Raw genomic sequence first — 21,653 nt, forward strand, 5'->3', positions numbered from 1 at the left:
CAAGGTGGTTAACCTAGTTAAATTATTGATTTAGCTCAAGGAGCTAAAGGAGGTGAATCGAGCAAAGGCAAAGAAAAGGTTATCGAGTAGCCGAGTTGGAACCGTCTTACCCAACACGAGGTAAGTCATTAAGCATGTAGTTGGTATTATTTCAAATGGTCATAATGTGTATGTATTGATGCTGAATGGAATGAATAAATATACATATATATATATATGCATGTACGTATGTGATGATGAAATTGTTGAATGAAAGAAAAGAGGTAAGATGTACCGAGTTGTTGATCTCGGCACTAAACGTGCGGGATAACCATTTATGACCACGAGATTGGCGCTAAGTGCGCGGGATTAAATTGTACAGCACTAAGTGTGCGATTCGACTATGTTGCACTAAGTGTGCGAAATGAATATGTTGCACTAAGTGTGCGAAATGAATATGATGCACTAAGTGTGCGAAATGAATATGATGCACTAAGTGTGCGAATTGACCATGCGGCACTAAGTGTGCGAGTCTGACTATGTAGCACTAAGTGTGCGATTTGATTACGTGGCACTAAGTGTGCGAGTTGATTATATAGCACTGAGTGTGCGGGCTCAATATATATTCGTGAATCATTATGGACACTATGTGTGCAACACTATTGAGTCGATCGTGGACAGCGGATCGGGTAAGTGTCTTGAGTACATGGCTAATATGTGCTATGCTTATACTTGGTGTTGAGCTCGGTAAGTTGAACCTATGTGACAACTATACTTGAAGTCACGTACATAAAAATTTATCGTAGGATGGGTGAAAGGCCGTTTTGTTGTTTGATTGTAACGAAAATAAATTGATTATGAAAATGCTTCAATGTCCTATTGATGAGTATATGGATTGTGAATGCATGAATTGATATGAAATTGAATCGATAGATTGGAGGAACTATGGCATGGTTCGGTATGGATGGGGTAAATTGTCTCATTCCATTTTGTTCCTCTTGTGATAATGTTATTGATGTATAGTAGTGCATTGCTTATGACTTACTGAGTTATAAACTCACCCGGTGTTTCCTTGTCACCCATTATAGGTTGCTTGGACTCATCTATTTTTGCGGGGTCGGGCCGTCATCGAAGTCATCACACCGGATAGCAAGTTTTGGTATTCTCTTCTTAGTGTGCTTAGAAGATCATTTTGGCATGTATAAGCTAGTATGTTGTGTTTGAATTATGGCATGTAAACTTTAAGCCATGCGAAAATGGCACGAATGTTCGATTGAGTTGGATCAAGGGTAGGCATGAAATGGACCTAGTTACTTTCGTAACAGATGCTGGCAGCAGCAGTGTCATGAGATTGAAAAAAATCACTAAAAATAGTAGGAGTGGAATTAATTGATGAATAAATTATGTAATCGAAGCTCGATGAGTCTGCTTTCATGAGGTAGTAACGAAAAGATCATATGGGCAGTATATTAAGAGATAATCAGATTTTTGTGGGACAGGGCCAGAACGGTTTCTGGATTCCCTGCTCCGACTTTGGAAATTCATTATAAATTAACCAAAGATAATTAGGGGTCGTACCATATATGTACAGATTCCTCTCTGAGTCTAGTTTTCATAGAAACAAACGGCATCAGTATTGAAGTCCCGTGCAGGGAGATATCCAAATTGTAATGGGCAAAGGTCAGTGTAGTCGACCCCTGCAACTTGGGAGACTTTGACTAATAAACTGTACTAATTGGCCCAACCAAAAATTCTAGAAAAAAATAAATAGATGGGCACATGAGTCTAGTTTATGGGAAAAATTACGAAACTGATTTTTGAGTTACGAAACTCAAGATATGATTTTTAAACCGACTAGTACACAGATTGGGCAGTGTCTGGAAAATAAATTTTGTAAGGGGTTAAAGCCAGTTAACACCTCGGGTTCGACTCCGGTGTCGGTTTCGGGTTCGGGGTGTTACATACCTCCTGCAATTACGGCTAATCAAAATCTTGCTCCACGCACTATGTATGATTATGCTAAACCTTCTTTAACAGGAACTGAATCTAGCATAGTTAAACCTGCTGTAGCTGCAAATACTTTTGAATGAAAACCTAACACTATTCAAATGATACAGCAATTTGTTCAGTTTGATGGTTTGCAGGATGAAGATCCCAACGCTCACTTAGCAAACTTTCTGGAATTTTACGATACATTTAAAATCAATGGCGTTTCTGATGATGTCATTCGTCTTCGGTTATTCCATTTTTCATTAAGGAACAAAGCTAAACAGTGGTTGAACTCGTTACCACGAGGGTAAATTACTACTTGGGAACAAATGACCAAAAAATTCTTACTAAAATATCTTTCGCCGGCTAAAACGGCTAAATTACGTAATGATATCTCTTTTTTTGTGCAGATGGATTTAGAAACCCTCTACGATGCATGGGAGAGATACAAGGACTTACTGAGAAGATGCCTTCACCATGGGTTACCGCTTTGGCTCCAAGTTCAAACATTCCACAATGGTCTAAATCCTTCGACTCGGCAAATGGTTGACGCAGCTGCTGGCAGAACCATCAATAATAAAACACCTGAAGATGCCTATGAGTTTATTGAGGAGATGTCACTGAATAACTATCAGTGGCAAGTCATGAGGATAAAGCCAACGAAAATAGCCGGTGTTTATAACGTCGATTCGGTCACCATGCTGTCAAATCAGGTAGAACTCTTGAATAAAAAGATTGATGGTTTTCTTAGTTCTTCACAGGTTCACCCAGTAATGCAGTGCGAAGCAAGTAGCGGTGGAACAAGCCATTCGGAATACCAATCTTATGGCAATAACATGGATAACGAGCAATTAAACTACATGGGTAATAATCCTCGACCTCAAAACAATTCATTTAGTAACACTTACAATGCAGGTTGGAGGAACCATCCCAATTTTTCGTGGGGAGGCCAAGGAAATCAAAGACCACAACATCCTCCAGGATTTCAGTAACCACCCTACCAACAGGAAAAGAAGCCGAACCTTAAAGAGATGCTCTCAAAGTTTATATCCGTGTCAGAAACTCGTTTCCAGAACACCGAGATAGCACTTAAGAATCAACAAGCGTAGATCCAAGGGCTCGAAACTCAGATAGGCTAGCTTTCCAAACCAATCTCCGAACGACCACAAGGTAGTTTGCCAAGTAATACTGAACCCAACCCAAGGGAACAACTCAACGCGATTAATGCTCAAGATGAAGAAGGATTTGTGGAGCCTGAACCAGAACCGTGGCAAGAAACTGTAGTAAGCAAAGGTCAAGGTGAGGTAGATCAAAATACAAATAAATCAGTGAATGTCGAATATAAACCTCGTGTACCATACCCCAACGCAATAAGGAAAAATCGCTCAGATGAAAAATTTGGTAAATTCCTTAAACTCTTAAAAAAAATTACATATTATTTTACCGTTTATTGAAGCTCTATCGCAGATGCGAAACGCAATGAAATTTTTAAAAGAGCTTTTAGCAAATAAGCGGAAGTTGGACGAGGCGTATCATGTGGAGCTAAACACAGTGTGCTCAGCTTTTCTAAAAAAATAAGCTACCGAAGAAACTAAAAGATCCAGGGAGTTTTACGATTCCTTGCTTAATTGGTAGTTTAGATGTTAATAATACATTAGCTGATTTAGGGGCTATTATCAACGTCATGCCTTTTAAAATGTTCAAGCAACTAGGTCTCGGGAAACCCAAACAGACTAGGATGAGCATTCAATTAGTAGATAAAACTATAAGATTTCCTAGGGGTATTATTGAAGATGTGCTAGTCAAAATCGATAAATTTATATTTCCCGTTGACTTCATTGGTTTAGACATAGAGGAGGATAGCAATACTCCTTTAATCCTAGAAAGGCCCTTTCTAGCAACTGCTAAAACAATTATTGATGTTGGCACAGGTCAGCTCACGCTTCGCGTAGGAGACGAAACACTCACCCTTCAAGCTCACAATTCTGACTACACATCAGAAATTGAATGTGATCATCTAAACCATTCTATTAAAACTGACCACATGATACAATCTACTTTGCAGGAGATAAGTCTGAAGGAAGTACATGAGCCACTCTTAAACTATAGTAGAGGTTCTATTCATGAAGAACAAAGGCTACAGATAGAGGAGCTAGATGAATGGCGAACACATAAACTAAGAACACACGATAAATCGAAACTACGCCAGAACGAGCCGGATACCTCTCTAAATCAACTTAAGGTTGGTGATAAAGTTTTATTAGATGTCGCAGATCCCTACATTGTCACTACCATACCGAATGAGGAAATCCCTCTTACGGCACTCAATATTTTTCCATTTGGTACAGTGGAGGTGAGTTATCCCAAGTTCGGCACTTTTAAGGTAAACAATACCCGTTTAAACCCTTATTTTAAGATTGATAGTAGGAATGAGGAGTATAAACTCCTCGAACCACCATGATCATTCAACGGAGAGGTAAGTCGAGCTTAGACTATAAATAAGCACTTTTTGGGAGGTAACCCGAGCACTAACTGTATTAACTTCTTCCAAAATTTAGTCTCCAACATCTAACTTACTAACGGAGCTCTTTAATATAGGTTTTCCATAGAGACACGGCCAAGCACACGGGCGTGCTTATGGTCATGTGAAAACAGGGCAAGGATTTCCCCAACATGGGCTACGATAAAAGGCCACGACAATGCGACATGGCCGTGGTCAAGCCTGCCAAAACAACATGGTGTGCGACAGGCCCGTGTCTAACACCCGTGGTTGAACCTGTCAAATTAACACGGGCATGGGGCTTGCACACACGGGCATAGGAGAAGTGAACGAAGCTAGACACGGTTGTGCGACATGACCATGTGAACTCACACGCTCGAGGTACACGGGCATGGGATGAATTTCAGACGTACCCAAATAGGAAAAACGCGAAACACACGGGAAAAAATTGGGGAACATAGGCGTGTGCCATGGCCGTGTGGCCCAAAATCTATAAATATCCTGCATTATTCACTTTCTTCCCCATTCAAAAACCCTAACCCTAGTTGCTGCAAGTTCACATGGCCTTCCTGCCACGCCCATGCGCCGCCTGCAACTCCATTCTCGACGCCCAATCTCTTCCCTTACCATTTGTTTACTCCTTTTTCTTTTATTTCACTGATTTATAATGCTATTTATCATATTAATCTATATTTTTCATTTTATTTCCATATTGATAATCACATAAATTTCATTTATCAAACAAGTTATCATCTTTCTCATGTTTAAAATCTTACTCATTACATGATTCCTATACTTCATTTAACTAGTTAGAAGTGAATATTCATGGCTAGGATAGTTGAAATAATCATGCATATTGTGTTGGCATCTCTTTTCATTCATATAGTATTTTGCATTCCATTCCTTGCCATTTTTACTTATATCACCGTGCTCATGCCACAGAGAAATGGGTCATTGAATTTAGTAATTGTGGCTGAATATATTTATGAATTTTTCTTTTCGAATTTAGTTGCATTTCTTTTATATATTATAAATTTTCTACTCATCAAAAGACGAATTGATGTTTCCACTTGCAGGTATACAATGTCGTCTTCAAGAAGAAAGAAAACCGTCGTACCTGCTTCAAAGAAAAGGAAGGGAACGTCCTCTTCTGCGGGTCCAACCGCGGAAGTTCGTCACCCTCTCCTATAGTTTCCCCGAGGGCCCCAGGAAGAACTGTTCCAAATACTTCGGGCCCGACCTTTAATTACGGGCCGCTGCATCGACTGGGCTATTGTAGAACAAGTTCAGTTGGCTGATTTGATTCAATCTCTCCTAACCATTGACCCCTAGGAGCTATTCTTTGGGATTATCGAGCCAACATACCTTGAGCTCACGATGGAACTATGCTCAACATTCCATTTTCAGACCATAATGACGAACTACGATGATCCCGGCACGGTTCAATTTTGCCTAGGCTGATTAATCCGCCAACTAAGTGTCCCAGAGTTTGGTGCTGCACTAAGCTTATATACGGAGGAGTTCAAGGAGGAGAAAGATTTAGACACTCTCAGTTGCCACATACACTTCTCCACCTCGAAGTGCTGGCACACTTTGGCCCATAGCGTGGCCTCCTACAATCCTAGCTACTCCAAGGCATCAGTTCTCCCACCATCCTTAAGGTACTTACACGCTATTTTAGCTCACACGATTACAGGGAGGCGAGAGAGCACTGGCGTCGTCAACACCCACGACACCTACTTCTTATGGTGCATGTCGCACGGACACGTCATCGACCTTGTCTATTTCATCGGCCTCGTGATTCAGCACCAGACGGAGCAGCATAGGAAGGGGGTCATCTCCATTGGCCCCTACATGACTCGGTTGGCGCGACACTTCGGGCTCCTCAACACCGCGGCCCAAGAATCATCCCTCACCCTCATCTGCCAGATGTCTCCACAAGGCATCTTGAGCATGCTTAGCATAAGGATGACCGAGAGACGCCAAGGAACCTACCCTCCCCAGTATCGTCTTGCCCAATCTACCGAGGAGGAGGCCTACGAGGACATTCCTGATGATGTCCCCCCCAGCACGAGAACCCACTGACTCAGCCACCACCACTCTCTCGTTCAGTTTATGTGGCGGCTTTGTACGCTGACATCTCTGAGCGCCTCACTTGATTCGAGCAACAGTGTTTTCAACGATTTGACAACATTGATGCTACTCTACAGCAGATTTGTTAGCACCTCCACATCTCATTGCCAGTCCGACCTCGCGAACCATCCAGCGATGAAGATGTTTAAAAACATTTATTTATAATTTTATGTTTTTATGTTAATTTTTATTAAAACTATTTTTATTTTTGTTAGATTTTAGAATTTTATTTTTAATTATTAATTTCGGTTATTTCTTTAGGAGTAATTATTCTTCCTAATATCCCCTAAAAAGTTCCTGATTTATCACAGTTATATCGAGCTCTTAAGCTCATCATTACATAGGAACTAAAACTCTACCGGGAAAGGTTCTCTACGACTGCCATGTCCTGCTCAACCACGACCATAGCTACCACTAGATATTATATTCTTGTGGTGCAAGACTTATGGATTAATGAACCTCTACGACCGCTGGAGTATCCTCCTCCACTCTTGAACCAATTACTCTCCAAAACTCCAGTTCAAGGAATTCATTATACATCTTAAGTGTAGGGGGTATTTATTTCATTATCAAAAAAATCCCTGAATGATTGTCTTGTTCTCTTGAAAAGCTTCCATATCATATTTAGGATAAATTTTAATTAATTTATGATTTTGATTGATATATCTTGAATTAAAACATAGGCAATTATGCATTGATTGTTTAAAATTTAAGACATTAGAGAATCAAGCATGATGAGTTGATTTTTAAGAATTCAAAATCTTAGGCTGTTTCCCCAAAGTTTATGTATTACTTTGAATTGGAATTCACAAGTTTTTAACATCAAAAAGCCATAATTTTTGTGAGATTTTTGAGCCTTTTGAGCATCTATTAATTCTTTCATGCTCACTTTTATTATTACTTTGAGTGCGTCAGTATTGAATTGTTATTCTAGAACTTGCTTGATTATGCATGTCGAGACCACACGATTTGATTTGATATGTCAAAATGATTAAGGCACTTAGGATTAACCCACTCATTCCATGAAAAGCCTACCTCCACGATTAGCCCCTAGTAAACCCCCTTGAGCCTAACAAGTCATTTCTTGTATTACCCTTAATATTAACCTTTAACTCATTATTGTTGAAATCTCCTAAATTAATTTAAGCCGCATTTTTGTCGAGATTTGAATTGAAATAGTTGCTTAGCTATGTTTTATTCTACTCTGTAATTTAACTTGTTTAAAAAAAACATGTATACATATTAGTAATGATCTTCTGTTTGTAAGCTTCAGAAGTTAAATTCCATAGTCTGAGAAGAAGCTCTGTTGTACGCAAGTGATGATTAACTCTTTTTCTAGTTAAGTAATTTTTCAATTCAATCTCAATTCTAACCCTTTCTTTCAGCTTGTGACCACACCCCCTAACCAAACCTCATTACAACCCTCTAAAGACCTTTTGATTGTTGTATCATCCTAAATTATAGTGGTGGAGATTTGATTTTTATGCAAGCCTATGGTAATGACTTTTCATTATTGACTATTGAGTGTTTCATTTATTGTCCTCAAACACCTCGAGTGATTTGAGTGAATCTATAGTGAGGATGTGAAACTCTATGGTATTCTAAATCAAAGGTAATTACTTAAATGAGGAGAGACACCTATGTTTGCATGATTAAATACTCAACTTGGAATGTTTGAAACTTTTATGTTCTTTTAGTTGAAATCTCAATGTATGATTACTTATGGATTAATGTGAGATATTATTGATAGAAATTATAAGTTGAGAAGAATTTATTTTGATTATGAGTTGAGAATTTTGCTTGAGAACAAGCAAATGCTTAAGTGTGGGGGTATTTGATAAACCGTAAATTATACATATTTTACCCCATTTTAATGCATTTTATGGATGATTTCTCATTAGAATTGGTAAATTTGATGTTCCTAATGATTTAATTTCATGTTTTATACTTAAGAGAGCATAGGAGAGTGAAATGAACGAGAAACGGGCCAAAACGGAGAAAATGGGCTAAAGTACGAAATCAACACGGCTTAGACCTCCTTACATGGACAGACCACACGGCCATGTCAATTTGGCAGGCTCGAACACGGCCTGAAGTAATCGAACATGGGTGTCTGCCACAAGCGTGTCCCTACCGAGCCCAAGTTGAGTCCAATTCGGAAAAGGGCTAATTTTGAGGGCTTTTAGGCATTCCAAACCCTATAAATACACCCTAGAGGTGGAAGAAAAAGACGCGGAGTAGGGGGTAAGGAATTACTCCAAGAAAACCGATTGATTCATCTCAGAAGCCGAATTCATCATCAAGACTGAAGATCTCTCTTCAATTCCCCTTGAAGAGTTTTGGGTTTTCTTTATGTTTTGTATTCTTTATTATTCTGAGATGTTTTCTTATTTAGTTATGTGCTAAATCCCCCTAAATACCTAAAGGGAATGAAACCTAAGACAAATCTTGTTATTATTTTCTGAATCGTATGATAAATATTTAACTTGTTCTTAATTATGTGTTCTTAATTCTTGTTTTGATATCCTAGGATACTAATTCAGGATAAGCTCTTATTCAGAGGAGAAATAGACCCTTTCTAAGAGTACATTTGTCATAATTAAGAGGAGTTGATTGCGCGCCTAGACATAGGGTGATAAGATTTTTCCGGATTAGGGTGAAACCTAATAAGGGGATCCATAGATTGAGTTAATGCAACCATAGAGTGTTAATTAGAGAAAAGTCTCGGTTATTCAATCTAGGGATTAGATGTTATTAGTCTTGAATAGGGATAATAGCATAACTTAGGGATCTCTACGGAACAATTTGAATGAATAAATCGTCTGATTCGGAGCTAGAATAACAAGTACAGTCTAGGTGGATTTTTCCTTAGGTATTGTCTTCATTCAATCGATTTTCCCAAAAGCAATTCCCCAATTCTATTCTCTATGTGTTCGTTGTTTAGATAATTAGTTAATTAAAACCAAACCTCTTTATTCTTAGGCTAGAAAATAAAAAAACAGCCATTACTAGTACTTTTAGCTCCTTTAGGTTTGACAATCCGGTCTTGCTAAAACTATTCTACTGTTCGATAGGTACACTTGCCTACATCCCAATAATAGTTAGTTCAAGAACAAGTAATTATAAATATTTAAAACATATCACGAAATCACGCGATCACTTGCCGTTCTATAGTCCCAAAGCACATGAAGGATATTCTCATAATTATGACCACATGTACAACAAGCAGTGTCAGAGCCCAAACCTCTTCGTATTCTTTCAACATTAGTGAGTAAATGGTGTTTAAGAACAAGCCAAATGAACACTTTAACTCTTTGTGGCCTAATATAATTCCATGGTAATTTCCAAACATCCTCCTTTCCATGCCAAGAATCTTCTTGAAGTTTATTATATGCACTTTTAATAGTAAAAGCACCAGATGTAGTTCCCTCCAAAATAATTCTATCTGAACCTAAATTTGGTTGGGGTGGTGGAATTCCAACAATCTGCTGAATAATGTCTTCAGATAACCAAAGGCGAAAGAAGTCCAAATTCTAATCCCCGTTCTCTGTGACCATGTCACTAAGGGGACAATCCATATCCAAGTTAGTTGTACAGAACATTTTTTTGGATAAGGGTCCTACCTTAGGCACCCACGAATCCTTCCAGCAGTTTATTTTACACCCATTTCCAATTGACCAGAGCAAATTTTCCTGAATAAGCAGCCAAATCTTCGACAAAGATCTCCACAAAAAAGAACATCGTCCCCTCGATAAAGACTCTGGTAACCCACCTTGAACCCCATATTTGGACCGAAGCACATTTACCCATAATGAAGAATGAGCGTCACTAATGTGAAACCCAGTTTCATAATGAAGGAAGTATTATGATCGCAGAGAGCCCTTACACCAAGCCTACCATGTGCTTTAGGTTGACATATCGACTCCCAGTTTACTAAAGCAATCTTTTTACTAGCGCTAGTGGACTGCCAAATGAACTATATAACCATAGATTCAATCTCATCACATAAACCTTCCAGGATCAATATTGATTGCATAAAATAGCTCGAGATTGAAAGTAAGACCGCTTGAGCTAGAGTAATTCTACCAGCAAGAGAGAGTTGTCGAGCATCCCAACTAAACAGTTTACTTCGCACTTTATCGACAGCAAACCGTAAAGTATTATTAGTAACCTTCTCATAAAAGAGAAGAACCCCTAAATATGAACCAAGATTCTGCACCACCTGGGACCCAACGGATCTGCTAATATGGCTTTGAACGTCCTCATCCACCCTTTTAGAAAACACCATGTTTGACTTTTGAAGATTAACTCTATGCCCCGAAAAACCACAAAAGGTGTCTAAAACTTCCTTAATGATTTATGCCTGCTGTTCTTTTGCCTGGCCAATAATAATAAAATCATCTGCAAAAAAGAGATGAGATAGAAACGGACCTAATCCAGTGAGCCGAATGGGCTACCATCTACCATCAGCCATGGCCACGTGAATACCATGCCCTAACCATTTCATACAAAGTATGAAAAGATAGGGTGACAATGGGCATCCTTGACGAACTCCTCTTGCTAGTTTGAACTTCTGAGTTGGCACTCTATTCCAAAGTACCTGCATAGTAAAACCAAAAATAGCTGACATGAAAACATTACGAAGAAAGTTAGGAATACCTGCAGCCTGTAGAGATGCGCCAATAAAATCCTAACGAACACGATCATAGGCCTTTTCAAGATCAATTTTAATGGCCATCCATCTTTTGATATTTTGCTTACTCTTCATTGAGCGAATAATTTCTTGAGCAATGATGATATTATCATTTATATTCCTTCCGGTGACAAATCCTGCTTGTTCAGGTCCTATGATCTTTGGAAAGACCATTTAAATCTGTTAGCAATGACCTTCATCACAAGCTTGTAAAGAACCGAACAAAGGCTAATAAGGCGAAACTGCGAGAAACATTTTGGATACTGCACTTTAAGAATAAGAACAATGAAAGAGTTATTGAGATCTGGATCAATGCTACCCCCAGAAAAAATCCTCTTGACCCATTCACAAACTGAAGGGCCCAAGAACTCCCTCTGGCTCTAGAAAAAAATAGCGTGAATCCCGTCACTGCCTAGAGCTTTTAAAGGCGCCATATCAAAAAGAGCATTTTTAATCTCCTCATTAGAAATAAGCCTACTAAGGAACCGGATATCTTCCTGCTCAAGAGACGGGAAATTACCACACCCAGGATTATCGGTATCCCTAGTTTGCTCATCATAAAGATTTCTATAAAAGCTAAATGCTTCTTGTTTCAATTCATCTTCATCAATGACCAACTCCCCTGCTTGATTTTTCAAAGCCACAATACGGTTGTGCTTTCTTCTCTGTAAAGTTCTCCTATGAAAAAACCTTGTATTAAGATCACCAAAACAAGCCAATCACACCTAGCCTTCTGTCTCCATAGAAGCTTCTCATGATGTAATACTGACTCTAGCTCTTCACAAATTTCCAACTCGACCTAATTCAAAAGAGCCAAGCTGCTTCGATCAATCGTCTTTTGAACATTATCCAGCTTCTTCTTCAAAATGTACTTCCGATGCATAATGTGTCCATAAACCTCCTTATTCCATACTTTTACTTGTTCAGTGAAAGTCGCATAAGTTATTGACATATCCCCCATAAACTTCCAATTCTCCTTAACAAACTCAGAAAACCTCGGATGCTCAATCCAATCTGCTAAAAAACGAAAAGGCCTTCTAGAGAAAGACTGAACATCAGACATAAGCGATAATACGAGTGGTCTATGATCAGATTTAAGTTTTGAAAGATGTAAAACATTGGACAAAGGAAACTTCAGACTCCAAGCATCATTACAAATTGCTCTATCTAGTCTCTCAAAAACTCCCCCTCTATTCCAAGTGAAATTTGGCCCACTAAAACCCAAATCATGCAGTCTCATGGAATCCATGAACTCACTGAAGAAAACACACCCTTTCCCAATGGCCCATTGTTCGCGTAATTCGTAACAAGTAATAAATATTTATAATGAAGATCAAACCTAGACTAACTATTATCACGACGAAAAGGCAAGCGCACATATCGAACAATGGTATAGTAATTGCAAGACCAGGATATTGTACCCAAGGGAACCAAAAGTACTAGTAATAACTATCTTTTTATTATCTAGCCTAAGAATAAAAGGGTTTGTTTATTAAACTAATTATTTAAACTAATTAATGGATTTAATTAAAGCAAAGAGAAAATTTGGAAAAAGACTTGAAGAAAAGCAATTGATAAAGACGACACTCAAGGAGGAATCCACCTAGATTTCACTTGTTATCTGACTCTGAACCAGTCGATTTATTCACTTGACTTGTTTCGTATAGATCCTTAAGTTAAGTTATCATCCCTATTCAAGACTAATAACGTCTAATACTTAGATTGAATAACCAAGACATTTCTCTAATTAACACTCTAGATTTCCATTGACTCGATCTATGGATCCCCTTATTAGGTTTCACCCTAATCTGACAAAATCTCATAACCCTATTTCTAGGCGTTCGATCAACTCCGCTTAATTATGATAAATCTACTCTTAGGCAGGGTCTATTCCTCCTCTGAAAAAGCACATCAAATCATGAATTAATACCCGAAATATTAACTCAAGCATTAAGAACATATAATTAAGAACAAATCAAGTATCATACAGTTCAGATAATAATAACAAGACCCATCATAGGTTTTATGCCCCTTAGGTATCTAAGGGGTTTAGTTCATAATAAAATAAGAGTACATCTCAAAAGTATGAAAATAACAAAACATAAAGAAAACTCTAAAACCCCTGAAGGAATTCAGAGAGAGATCTTTAGTCTTGGAGTAGCTCCGGCTTTTGAGATGAATCGTCTAGCTTCCTTCAAGTAATTCCCGGCGTGTGGTACTGTATTCCAGAAAAAGTTCTGGAAAGAGCGACCTCCTTCTAGGTCACACTTAGGGTGTTTATATAGGCTTTGGATTGGCTTTCTTCCTCCCTAAGTACCTTTTTTCCATGTAAAATATGACTCTTTGAAAAAGGGACACGCTCGTGTGCCACGGCCATGTAACATGATTACCAAGCCGTGTTCGATCCGTTAAATTGCACACGGCCATGTGGGCTCAATGACCAGGCCGTGTGAATCGTGAAAACCTTGGTCGACACCCCTGAAGGCCACGGGCGTGTGAGATGCCTGTGTGGCAAGGCTTAGGGCGTGTCATATTTTCGATTTGGTCCATTTTTGTCCCTTTTTAGCTCGTTTTTGCTCCTTTCGACTCTTGGTGCTTTCCTGAGCACAAAACATGAAATAACCGGATTAAGAGCACCAAAATCCATAAATCTAGTAATAAACATCCATAAATATGCTAAGTATTTAGGGTGTAGATATATATAATTTGGCGTTTATCAAATACCCCCATACTTAAGCATTTGCTTGTCCTCAAGCAAAATTCTCATTTACTGCTAGAATTCATTCCTCTCAATCACATAATCATTACTGATAATGTTACAAGTTATTCCATAGAAAATCATACAGTGAGAATTCAACTATAGGGGCATTAAAAGCCTCAAACAATCTAAATAGAATACTTTGACAACAAAATTATAGGTAATCTCCTTCCTTCAAGTAATTAAATTTAGTCCTAAATATACAATAGATGACATCCTCACTAAAGATTCACTCAAATCACTCAAAGTGTTTAAGGTTCAAGATTAAGCACTCGATTGTCTAACATGAAAGGTTATTACCATAGGCTTGCATGAAAATCAAATCTCCACCACTTGTAAATGATACGATATACTAATCAAAAGGTTTTTGCATGGTTGTAATGGGGTTTAGGTTACAAGTATGGATACAAGCTGAAGAGAAAAGGGTTACAATCGAGATAATTTCAATATATTACCCTACTATCAAAAACTTAATTACTGAACCACAAACAAATATCTAGAACTATTTTACATGAGTTCATGACAACTTTAGCTTGCTGAGAATTACAATAATAATACTGAGTCTTTTTTAAGAACAAATCAAGTCGATACAATATAGAAGTCATACTTCATGATTCAGTAACAAAAAATGGTGAACATAGCGAGGTAACAATATTAAATTCAATCTCGATAAAAAGGGTCAAATTCAGTAGGAGGATTTCAACAATAATGGGTTAATGGGTTAATGATGAGGGTTAATCAATGAAGAAGGGTTAGTAGGCTCAAGGGGTTTCACTAAGGGTTTAATTATGTGGGAAGGCTTTTATGGAGTAAATGGGTTAAATCCTAGGTGCCTTTATCATCTCAGTATATCAAATCATACGTGTGATCTCGATATGTATAATCAAAGCAAGTTCTAGAATAATAGTTCAATGTTGACATACTCAAACCACAAAAGGAGTGAGCACGAAAGAAAGCTATATGCTCAAAAAGGCTAAAAAATCTCACCAAAAATTTGGGTTTTTAATGTCATTCCTGTATACTTAAGATTCCAAGATAATACCTCAATTTAGGAAAATAATCTAAAAATTTTAGTTCTCAAAATATCAACTTATCATGCTCAATTCTTTAAGGTCCTATAATCAATAAAGGTCCTATAATCAATAATCATGCATAATTCCCTTGGTCTAGTTCACAACATATCAACAATAATTGTAGATCAATCAGAATTCATTCTATCAATATTATGAGAAAATCACTTAAGCACAAGACCAAATTCAGGGATTTGAGAATAATGCAAAAAGTTAGGTTTCATGTTCACCCCCCCCACACTTAAGATGTACATTGCCCTCAATGTACAAAGATATATTATTCAAAATAAAGAAAATCATAAGAGGAAAGGAGGTGAAACTCTCTATTATATGGATGTGGAGCTTGATTCTGAGGATAGAGTGTTCGGGGAAAGTGGTGGCTGCCATTGTTCTTGGCTAGATGAAGAAATTGGGTTGTTGTACATTGCACTCGTGAGGTATTATTTCCCTTTTGTTTCTTCATTCCTTAAAATATTCCTGGCAGCTTTGCTTGGAAATTTGTAGAATCATAAAGAGCTGATTAAGAGTTGGTGTGGAAGAGAGCGTAGTGGAATTACTTGTTAGAAATACCAGAAAATAAAAAAAAGTAAAATTTAATAATATAGATATGTCTTTCAAAATAAAATAATAAAATTGAAATGAAAATAAAAATCAAAAGAAAAATAAAAATAAAAATAAAACTAAATAAAAAATAGGAGGATTCAATGATCCTCGTCGGTGGGGCCCTCAGGTGGTGGTGCTGAAGTGGCGATGTGGAAGTGTTGGCACAGCTGCTACATCATGGCCTGCATATAGACCATCTGTCGATCCCGTCACCGATCTCGCTCATGGATCATCTTGAACTGTATAATGTAATACTGCTCGAAATGGGCGAGTCGGTCGGAAAGGTGTGCCAATAAAGCAGCCGTATGAGCTGGTCATTCCCTAAGTGGCACAGTAGAAGGCTCCTCATGCTGTAGGGGAACATCATCAGGGATGTCCTCAAGATTCTCCTCGTCAATGGCATGCGAGAGACAGTATTGAGGAGGATCGGTCCCACGTCGACGCTCGATCATCCTCATATGTAACATAGTCGTAATGCCCTATGGGGACATCTGACCTATCAGGGTAAGCATTGATGACTGGGCCGTGGTGTTGAGGAGGCCGAAGTGTCTGGCAAGGCGCGTCACGTAGGGGCCGATAGAGATCACTCCCTTCCTATGCCGCTCGGTCTGATGGCGAATGGCGAAAGCAATGAAGTAGGCCAAGTCAGTCACGTGTGCATTCGCCATGCACTATAAATAGTAGGCGTCGTGGGTGTTGACGACGCCGGTGCTCTCTCTCCTTCCGGTCAAGGTGTGTGCTAATATGGCATAGAGATATCGTAAGGAAGGGGGGAGAGCTAAGGCCTTCGAGCAGCTGGAGTCATAGTTGGAAAAGAGTGGTGCCAAAGCCTTCCAGCACAAGGAGGGGGAGATGTGGATATTGCTTGGTAGTGTATTCATGTCCTCTTCCTCCATAAACTCATCGGTGTAAAGTCCTAGAGCAACTCCAAACTCTGGGACACTCATCAAACGAACTAGACTGCTTAATCGGAAGTGAATGGTGCCTAGGTCGTCATTGTTCGTCATCACCACCTGTAAATGAAAAATAGAGAATAATTCTAAAGTTAGCTCTAAATAAGTGGGCTCGATAATAGCGAAGAACCGTTCCCATGGGTCTGTGGACAAGAGGGCGCGGATGGCGTCAACGAGCTAGACTTGCTCTACGGCAACCCAGTCGATGCAGCGACCTGTGGTGATGGGTCGTGCGCGTAGTATTTGAAATAGCTCCTCCTGCGAAGCTTGTGGAAAGTCAAGGAACGAGTGCCGAGCTTCGGCTGTAGCATGCACCGAGGAAGAACCCGATCCTCTACGTCTCTTTGAGGATGGGACTGCGGCCTTCTTTCCTCTCGATGACGACATAATGTACCTAAAAATATATGAGCAGTGATAGAATCCACGATACATCAGTAGTTAAGCAAGAGGCCCAAAACTAGTATATGCTATTTAGTGGCTTAAATAATTCAAATATAGAAAAATTTAAAGTAAATTCCTAACATGTCTAAAGAAAAATAGTACAATATCTATGTAAAACATGTAGAATACTAATGTAGCAATACAAATTGGAAAAATAAAGTTGAGAAAGTGAACCAAAGGCTGTTGTATGGTGGGCACGGGTGTGTGGTGGTGAGCACGGGCATGTGACGCGGAGAGGAAACCATGTGGTGGGAAAATGGAGGGTATAGAGAGGGGAAAGTGGGGATTAATACAAGGGGAATGGATTTCAGGGTGGTTTGAGGGTTGAGGAAGTGAGAATCTTGGGAATGGTGGCCGGAATAAGGATTAGGGAGTGGGGACGAGGAGTTTTCAGCTAGGGTTTTGAAAGGGGGAGGAAGATGAACAGTGGTTTGTTTATATAAGAAAGGTGCACACGGCCTAGGGCCATGCCCGTGTACTCTGGAGGTGAGCCCGTGTTTTTCAATTTTTTTCAATTTAGGTTGTGCCCGGCTACTGCCCCACTCCCATGTGTCTTGGGCGTGTCTGGCTCACGGCCATGTCACACGGTCGTGCCTAGCTTTGTTCGCTTCTCCCACGCCCGTGTGTTATGGTAGCACGCCCTTGTATTGTTGTACACGGCTGAATGGCACGGGCGTGTCGCACGTCCGTGTCGAAGAAATAGAATTGAGCCTTGTCCTTGGCACGCCCGTGGGTTTTCATTCCCACACCCGTGTGTTCCTATCAAGTTCACCCACGGCCATGTCGCACGGCCGTGGGGATTTAGTGCACTCCCTGTTTTGGGGAAATCATGTACTGCTTCAACACGGTCGTGTAGCTTCCCTTGTTTGGCCACGGCTTTAGGGACGCCCGTGTGCCTGGCCATGTGTGCTGAAAAACTATGCAATTCAAAGATTAAGTTAAGGATCCTAAGTGTTAGAAAAATAAAAATAAAGAAATCAAAATATGTTAGTGCTCGGGTTACCTCCCGAGAAGCGCTTATTTATAATCTAAGCTCGACTTACCTCTCTATTGATTTATCATGGTGGTTTGAGGAGTTCATACTCCTCGTTCCTACTGTCAATTTTACAATAAGGTTTTAAATGGGTGTTGTTTACCTTAAAAGTGCCGAACTTGGGATGACTCACCTCCACTGTACCGAATGGAAAAATACTAAGTACCGTAAGAGGGATTTCCTTATTTGGTGTGGTAGTGACAATGTGAGGATCAACGGCATCTAGTAAGACTATATCGCCGACCTGAATTTGATTAAGAGAGGTATCGGGCTTGTGTTTGCGTAGTTCCTGTTTATCATGTGTTCTCGGTTTGTGTTCTCGCCATTCATCTAGCTCCTCTATCCGTAGTCTTCGTTCTTCATGGACGTCTTTGTTCTCTTCATGATAGTAGCAGACTGTCTCTGTTGTCTTGGTTCGAGGAAGTTCCTGCAAGGACGATTGAATATTAGTTTTATCATTGATAGGTTTTATAGCATTAGCTTGAGTCTTAGAGGTTTTGACTGAGTCGCGTGCTTGAAGTGTTACTGCGTCGTCACTTGCACGAAGTGTTAGCTCTCCTGTGCCTACATTAATAATGGTTCTGGCAGTTGCTAAAAATGGTCGTCCTAAAATTAAAGGTACCTCGTTATCCTCATCCATATCTAAGACAACGAAGTCTACTGGGTAAATAAATTTATCAATTTTAACGAGAACGTATTCAATAATACCCTTAGGAAATCTAACTGTTTTGTCAGCCAATTGTATACTCATCCTAGTCTGTTTGGGTTTACTGAGACCTAGTCGTTTAGACATTTTATATGGCATAACATTTATACTTGCCCCTAGATCAGCTCAAGCATTATTCACAGATAGACTACCAATTAAACAAGGAATTGTAAAACTCCCTGGATCTTTCAATTTTTTAGGTAGCTCATTCTTTAGAATAGCTGAGCAGACTACATTGAATTCCACATGTGATGTAGCGTCTAATTTCCTTTTATTGCTCAGAAGTTCCTTTAAGAATTTTGCTAAGTTGGGCATCTGCGAAAGAACTTCAATACAGGGTAAGTTAATATGTAATTTCTTTAAGAGTTTGACAAACTTACCGAATTGTTCTTCTGTTCTATCTTTCGTCATCGCTTTACGATATCGCACACGGGGTTCATGAGTTGTACTTACCTGTTTGGGATCATTATTGTTTACCTTTTCTCGTCCTTTGTTCATCACGTTGTCTTGTTGTATTTCTAGCTCAAGTGCAATGAATCCTTCCTTATCTTGAGTGCTAATTGCATTGAGGTGTTCCCTCGGATTAGGTTCAGTATTACTTGGATAGCTGGCCTATCTGAGTTTCGAGTCCTTGGATTGATGCTTGTTGATTCTTAAGTGTTGTCTAGGTATTTTGGAAACGGGTTTCTGACATCGAGATGAATTTAGAAAGCATCTCTTCAAGGTTTGGTTTTTTCTCCTGTTGATAAGGTGGCTATTGAAAACCCTGAGGATTTTGTGGCTTTTGATTTCTTTGACCTCCCTAGAAAAAATTTGGGTGGTTCCTCCAACCTGCATTATAAGTATTACTGTATGGGTTATTTTGAGATCTAAAGTTATTATTACCCATATAGTTGACTTGTTCATCTTCAGTTGTAGGATTGAAGGATTGGTATTCTGTATGTACACCTCCTCCGCTTGAGTCACACCTCATTACTGGATGTACCTGCGTAGAATCAAGAAAACTATCAATCTTTTTATTGAGAAGTTCTACCTGATTAGAGAGCATGGTGACTGAATCGATGTTATAGACGCCGTCTGTTTTCGTTGGCTTTGTCCTCATAACTTGCCACTGATAGTTGTTCAGTAACATCTCCTCTATGAATTCATAGGCATCTTCCAATGTTTTATTATTTATGGTTCCGCCAGCAGCTGCGTCAATCATTTGTCTTGTAGACGGATTCACACCATTGTAGAACATTTGAACTTGCAGCCAAAGCGGTAAACCATGGTAAGGGCACCTTGTCAGTAAGTCCTTGTATCTCTCTCATGCATCGTAAAGTGTTTCTAAATCCATCTACACAAAAGAAGAGATATCATTACGTAATGTAGCCGATTTAGCCGGCGGAAAATATTTTAGTAAAAATTTCTCGGTCATTTTTTCCTAAGTAGTGATAGACCCTCGTGGTAACGAGTTCAACCACTGTTCAGTGAAAAGGGAAATAACCGAAGACAAATGGCATCATCAGAAATGTCATTGATTTTGAATGTATTGCAAAATTCAAGAAAATTCGTCAAATGCGTGTTGGGATCCTCATCCTACAAACCATCAAACTGAACAAACTGCTGTATCATCTGAATTGTGTTAGGTTTTAGTTCGAAATTATTCGCAACAATAGCAGGTCTAACTATACTAGATTCAGTTCCTGTTAAAGAAGGTTTAGCATAATCATACATTAGTACATGGAGCAGGATTTTGATTATCTGCAATTGCAGAAGGCAACTGATCGCCTGGGTTTTTAGCCATCTATTCGGTTGGGGTTTGAGTATCGTCTTCTCGCTCGTTCTCCATGTACGTAAACTACACCTTATTTCTCTTTGATTTTTGCGAATTGTATGATCGATTTCTTTGTCAAAGAGTAATGGTCCTGACTGGTTTCTTCTAGTCATAAGCTATAAAAAAACCTGCCAAGAGAGAGAAAAAGTAAATTAATAAACAATAAAATAAAATTGCAAAAAAAATAAATGGCTAAAGTAATAAAAATTTAGTGATCCTAATATTTCAGCTCACCGGCAACGGCGCCAAAAACTAGTTCGCGTGATTCGTAATAAGTAATAAATATTTATAATGAAGATCAAACCTAGACTAACTATTATCACGACGAAAAGGCAAGCGCATCTATCGAACAATAGTATAGTAATGGCAAGACCGGGATATCGTACCCAAGGGAACCAAAAGTACTAGTAGTAACTATCTTTTTTATTATTTAGCCTAAGGATAAAAAGGTTTGTTTATTAAACTAATTATTTAAACTAATTATTTAAACTAATTAACGGATTTAATTAAAGCAAAGAGAAAATTTGGAAAAAGACTTGAAGAAAAGCAATTGATAAAGACGACACCCAAGGAGGAATCCACCTAGATTTCACTTGTTATTTGACTCTGAACCAGACGATTTATTCATTTGACTTGTTCCGTAGAGATCCGTAAGTTAAGTTATTATCCCTATTCAAGACTAATAACGTCTAATCCCTAGATTGAATAACCGAGACTTTTCTCTAACTAACACTCTAGGGTTGCATTAACTCAATCTATGGATTCCCTTATTAGGTTTCACCCTAATCTGAAAAAATCTCGTAACCCTATTTCTAGGCGTTCGATCAACTCCGCTTAATTATGCCAAATCTACTCTTAGGCAGGGTCTATTCCTCCTCTGCAAAAGCACATCAAGTCATGAATTAATACCCAGAATATTAACTCAAGCATTAAGAACACATAATTAAGAACAAATCAAGTATTTATCATACAATTCAGA

General features: G+C 38.9%; 2 non-coding genes across 2 annotated transcripts; one reads left to right on the forward strand and one right to left on the reverse strand.

Annotated features, from left to right (window-relative positions):
• Window positions 1-2,345: 2,345 nt before the first annotated feature.
• Window positions 2,346-2,452, reverse strand: LOC121204014 (small nucleolar RNA R71). Its single transcript, XR_005898942.1, has one exon. It is a non-coding gene; the product is annotated as a small nucleolar RNA R71 (small nucleolar RNA).
• Window positions 2,453-20,120: 17,668 nt separating this feature from the next.
• Window positions 20,121-20,227, forward strand: LOC121204425 (small nucleolar RNA R71). The gene has a single exon (XR_005899350.1). It is a non-coding gene; the product is annotated as a small nucleolar RNA R71 (small nucleolar RNA).
• The last annotated feature ends 1,426 nt before the right edge of the window (window positions 20,228-21,653 follow it).

This window comes from Gossypium hirsutum, chromosome A07 (assembly GCF_007990345.1).
Source record: "Gossypium hirsutum isolate 1008001.06 chromosome A07, Gossypium_hirsutum_v2.1, whole genome shotgun sequence".
NCBI classification, from domain to species: domain Eukaryota; kingdom Viridiplantae; phylum Streptophyta; class Magnoliopsida; order Malvales; family Malvaceae; genus Gossypium; species Gossypium hirsutum.